Source organism: Lissotriton vulgaris, chromosome 3_1 (assembly GCF_964263255.1).
Source record: "Lissotriton vulgaris chromosome 3_1, aLisVul1.2, whole genome shotgun sequence".
Lineage (NCBI taxonomy): Eukaryota > Metazoa > Chordata > Amphibia > Caudata > Salamandridae > Lissotriton > Lissotriton vulgaris.
Genome location: NC_141689.1, coordinates 1,352,389,949 through 1,352,395,948, shown reverse-complemented (window position 1 = coordinate 1,352,395,948; position 6,000 = coordinate 1,352,389,949).

Below are 6,000 nucleotides of genomic sequence, written 5' to 3'. Positions count from 1 at the left end.
ACTTCAGCGCCCCTCCAAGAGTCAGGGAAGACTCCCCCCAATAATACTTCATTCAGAAGGGAGGCAATTAGTCTACTCCACGAAGATGGGTAATTCTTGATTAGGTCTCCTGGAATTCCGTCAGGACCTGCCGCTTTGTTCGGGACAATACATTGAATTGCTCTCTCTACTTCCAAGCTGGTAAATAGACCATCAAGGCACCGGGGGTCAGTTATAGAATTAGGCAATAAACCCGTGGGTGGGGGAGCTAACTGGGATGGACCTGGAGGAGCAGAGTATAATTTCAAGAAGTGGTTAAACCATACGCCCCCTGGGATGTTACAAGTTAGCTGCTGGTCAATGGGCTTTTCCCTAGATCTTAGTAGGTCCCAGAACCTCTTGGCATCCTTCCTAATGCTTGCCTCTACGAGATCTCCCCAGAAATTAGAATCGTAATCCTGCTTGGCTTCGAGTAGGGTTTTTTTGTAGATTTTCCTAGCAGCCCTAATATCAACTGCGTCTTTGGACTTTAATGTGGTAACAAGTTCCCTCTTAGCTGCACGACACTTAGCAGTATACCACTTATCTGTTTGTTTTGAGGGACCCCTACGAGTAGATTGGGGGACAATGAATAAGTCACTCAGTGCCAATATAATCTCTGTGAATAGGGGTAGGATCTTAATATCGGTTGGCCTTGAGGTGTCCATCCGAGACTCCACTCCTTCCAAAATAGTCCCGGCTTGGCCCATCCTTATTTCGTCGGATGAGACTTTCACCCACTTCAAACGCCTGCTACAGTTTGTGGGGGCTAGTTCATGGGAAGATTTCCACTTGTAGCCGGGTGGACCTTGGTTTCCAGCCTGCCAAGGAGATGAAATAGTTAGCGATAAAGGGTTGTGATCGCTATCACCCGACACTATAACCTCCATGTCTTGGTGGTGTTGCCAGAGGTTATAGTTAAGCATGACGAAATCAATCCTTGATGTATGGCCTAGTCTGTTGTATGTGTGAGCACCCATATGGTCAGATTTGGATCGACCGTTTGTCGATCGCAAATTGTGCTCCATACAAAGAGCATTGATCTCTATTGCGTTTTGCGACCATTTGGGGATCGGGTCAAGGTTCAGAATAGGGATACCTCTCCTGGTGTCCTCCTCGAAAGTGTCCAAGATATCTTCTCTGGCCAGGGGTTCAAAACAGCAATTGAAGTCGCCTGCAAGCATTACATGTGAGTCCGCACTACAGGCAGCCAGGTTGCGGTTTAGGCCTGTAGATGGTAGATGGGATACACCGCCTTTAGCACCCCTCAGGTAGATGTTAAAAACTTCCAAGCTTCTTCCCCCTTTGTGGGTTATCGTTAGCCACTGGAGATCAGGTGACTGGGTATTTCTTTCTTTTACTCTAATGCCCAGTGCAATATTAATCCATATAATAAGGCCGCCTGAAGGGCGACCTTTAGATCCTTGTTCCTGGGCAGCGGGGATAAAAAAGGTAGAGAATCCCACTCGGTGTCTTGGCTCCAAACACCAGGTTTCCTGGAAGAGACAGATGTGATAGGGTTCCAGAAAATCATTCCATTCGGGGATATCAAAGTTACGACCAAGACCAGCCACATTCCAGCATAGAATTTTTAGAACAAAGTCACCGGGTGGAGAGGCCTTGGTAGAGACAGTAGGCATAGGAGAAACAGTCGTAACCTCAAGTTTAGGAGACCTCACAGGTGGCTCAGTTTGCTGGTGATTAGAGGTCACATAGCAGCCAGAACAGGTAGGGCCAGATGGTTCGGTAGAGGTAGCTGCAGAGTGGGACATGCAGGGTAGGTGCGGCCAATCTTCCCTGCCGGGATTTTCTATTGTGTCCAATGTGGATGGCTCCCCTTCAAACAATGGACTGTTTAGTCGTCCTGCTTCATTTATTGCGTGCTCGGGACCAGCGCAATCATTGGGATGATGCCCCTGCGACGGTAAGATTTCCCTTCGGGGTTGTTTGACTGATTGCGCAGGGAGTCAATCCACCTCCTCTAAGCTCCCGAATCTGTTGTAAGTAGAGAGACCATTCCAGTGTAGGAGCGTCTCCTTCTGGCCCCGGGACTTATTCAGCCATGGATGTTGTTGAACCAATGTCCAATTATCCCCCTGGTTTCGGCTTGGTCGAGGAGGATAAAAAAGGATAGTGGTTTAGGTATAACTAGGGAGTCATTGTTACTGGGCCAAGAGCAAATATGATGCACCGTGTGGGGATCTTCGAAGGTCACTACTATGCAGTCCCCCGGACTGGATTTCAGCGTTGGACCTACCCAGGGAGTTCTGCGAACCATCAGTACGCGACTTCTTCGACCATTGGGGATTGGTCTGTTTACATTTAACCAGTGCATTATTTTATTTTTCAGCGACCAGTGGTTTTCAAATTGGCCATTACCTATCGTGGGAACACCCGTCAGAACAACCACATAGTCGTTTGCCTCTGGGGGGAGGTCAATATAGCCACCTCTAAAGTTGTCTTTAACTGGGGAGACTTGGGTTTCACTAGGAATCGGCCTGTTGGGTATTTCATGTTTGGTGTTTTGCTGGTGTCGCAAAGAGCCCCGTGGGGGAGCCTTTGGTTTGTCACGAGCTTGCTCCACCGTAACGGTCCTTGGTTTAGGGACGGCTTTATTGTGGGTGATACTGAAGAGGGAGTTTGATTGGTTTGGGGTGCGGTAGGTTTTGGCGTTGGGTCAGCTACAATGATACCCTGGTTTTCAAGACTTTTCAACCCAAGAGTGGCCAGAGCAATGATGCTCTTCTCCATTTCTAACAAGTTATTTTCTATCCTTGATAGTCTTAGATCTAGGGGTGACAAAAGTTTTTTAAGTGTCTCCCACACCACCTCTATAAATTCTTTGTTATTTTTAGTTAACCCGTCTACTTCAAGGTCCTCACCTGCTGGGGTATTAAGGAAGGGAATAGTTGGATCCTTTTCCTGTCCCTCACTAGATGGCTGTGCATTAAGAGTATGCTCTGCGCCAGCATTAGATGCTGTGATGTTAGTCAGTGGCAGATCTTTGGGAACAGCAATTTTCGCTTTTTTGCGGAAATAGGCAGAGCGAGAATTGCGTTTCCTCTTTGGTTGCTTGCCACTAGAAGTAGTGTTAGGTAAATTTATCGGAAGGGATACAATGGGGACAGGGTTGGGCGCACTTAATGGTGTCGGTGGAATTACCTCATCTTTACTTCCTAGGGCAGGTTGGAGAGTAGCCGGGGTCGGTGAATGATGAACATCGACCTGAGTGATTATACAATGCGGGCGGGCTGGGCGCTCAGGGGTGACAGAAGTAGCTATGTGGCCTAAAGAAGATTTCTTGGAAAGTGCAATTACTTGAGACACTCTTCTGGCAGCTTCTAATTCTAGCGAGACCCGGTTTTGGAGTTTAGATATCTCTTCGTCTATGGCTATGTTGGTGCGGGTAATAAAGTCATCCATGGGGCCGCTGATCTGTGGCCCACCTTTAGAAGTCTTGCTACGAGTTACCCTTGAATTCATAGCGCTAAGAGCACAGTGACGAAGGTAGATCTTTTTACCCTCAGTTATTGTATTGGATCCCAGAAATATCGAGCGAAAAAGGGTGGGCCAGTCCAGCCCTCTCAGTCCTCGAACGGCCTCAAACGGCCCGCTCTTTGCCCGGTCTTAGCCCCGGACGCTCCCGCGCGCTCCCGCGCAGCGTCACTCTCCGATATTTATGGGCCAGAGACCAATGGGCCATGTTGTAGAAAGGTGGGGGCCAGGTGACTCAGCCTCCGGGACCGGGACTCCTGGGAAGGTGAGTCCCGGTTCACGCTCGCAGCCCTGCAGCCTCACACGCCCCCACAGAAGCAGCCAAGCAGGAAGCCAGAAGCAGGCGGTGAAGGTGATGCAAATCCGAAGCGGGACCCGCGGAGCGGGTTCCGCGAGTCGTGGATGCAGGCAGCCCTTGAGCACAAACAGTGCCGGTCAGGTCAGAGAAACAGCGTCCCACGAAGGAAGGGTCCAGGCGCCTTTTAAGTTGCAGAAAGGTGGGGGCGGGGCGTTCAGGGAGAGCGGGGCCAGGTGACTCAGCCTCCGGGACCGGGACTCCTGGGAAGGTGAGTCCCGGTTCACGCTCGCAGCCCTGCAGCCTCACTCGCCCCCACAGAAGCAGCCAAGCAGGAAGCCAGAAGCAGGCGGTGAAGGTGATGCAAATCCGAAGCGGGACCCGCGGAGCGGGTTCCACGAGTCGTGGATGCAGGCAGCCCTTGAGCACAAACAGCGCCGGTCAGGTCAGAGAAACGCTGTATAGTGTACCATAGGTACCCAGGGCATAGGTGCTTCCAAGGCCTACCAGGGGCTGCAGCATAAATTGTGCCACCCCTGGCTGGCCATCCAAAATGACACCACAGGCTGATCACTCAGCTTGGGCAAGGTCGTGTAATCACCACTTGCTTAAGATATAGTATTCCTATATCTACCCTTATATGTAGACACATATATAACTAAAAGTCACTCCTATGGCAGGCCTTGACAATCCTGAAGGCAGAGTGCTTGGTTTTATGTGAGATGGTGTTCTAGCATGAGCTGAGCCTGTCTGTATCTTTCGGAACTATGTCCTTATAGCTGTTCTATGATATAACCATACCATATACTCTTAAGTGCATTATAATCCTCGCGGTTAATGCTAACTTTGGTTTGGCTTTATCAAAACATGTCGTGTAAGGTGTCAAACACTTTGGCATACTACCCCCCGCCAGTCTTGGCGGCGGGGGTAGCATTCCACCCTTCCAGAGGGAGAAGACATGTAGTTACTGCTTTACCAGGTTAAAGTTAAACAGAGCCTCAGCATCACAAAATGGATGCTGCTGCCACAGACACGAGACTGACCTCCTGCTGCTGGACGAAACTCCGGCAGGGGAGGCCTGGACAATAGGTTTCCTGTTGGAGGAGGTGCTAGCACCTCCCCAGACAGCCTGTAGTGGATTGGGGCAGGGGGGGTTCAATGGAAAGATTCTTTTCCAGACACTGCCTGGGGCACACAAGGTGCTCCATGCATAGCCCGGTTCAAACCAGTTGCACTCCAGCCCCAGCTCTGGCTCGAAACTGGACAAATAGAAAGGGGTGTAACCACCCACTTCTCAGGTTCTACCCATAGCAGGGACCTAGCAAGTAATCCAGCCCCTTAGTTTAGTATAAAGATAGGAGCTATGTCTAGAGACATTAGATTATCCTGGAAAGAAACTCTGAAACGAACTCTTGGACCTTCGATGTTCCATTTCGACTGGAATACAGAAGACATCTCCCTTGTGGTCAATAAGTGACCACCCTGTGCAAACAGGCACCATCAGTAACTTGCCGATTTGCTTTGTCGACTCTCCCGCCGGAACACGAAGACTTAGTGACGCAGAAACTGGACTTCCAGACTTCTCTGACTCCGACCCACATCCACAGCAAAGCTGAGACCCGTGGCGGACACGAGAGATGTGGGACCGGAGATCCTGGACTACCTGCTTTTTGCTACCTGTGCAGCTTCTGAGGTACCCTTGAAGTTGTGCATTGGGGTTTGAGAAGCCCCAGACCCGAGCAGCATTTGCATCGAAGCTCAGCCCTCCACACTCCACGAGTGCAGCATGGGGCCTGTGCCTGCATTTCAGCTCGATGCGTCTTCGCGGTTGCTAGCCTGTTGGCTAGTGGCGACTCTGAAGACATCTTTGCAAAACTGCACTGCTCGCCTGGTTGCTCCGGGCGTGCTCCAGCTTCCATGCGAAGGAGAAGCTCCCCAGACCTTGCTGGTCTGAACTGAAGCCAATTTTCCCATCCTGTGTGGATTGCATTTGCCAAGGTATATTGGGTCCAATCCGGATACCAACACCGCCAACAGCTAGATTCATTGTGGGACAGCTCGACTCCAGCTCCTGGTCGTCGTCGACACCTCCTGGTCCTCGTGGCTGCAGAGACAAGCTTCACCTCCTCACCTGATTGCATCTCGACATCGCCTGGTTCCTTCCTGGTTCCTTCCTGGTCACTGGCTAGTGA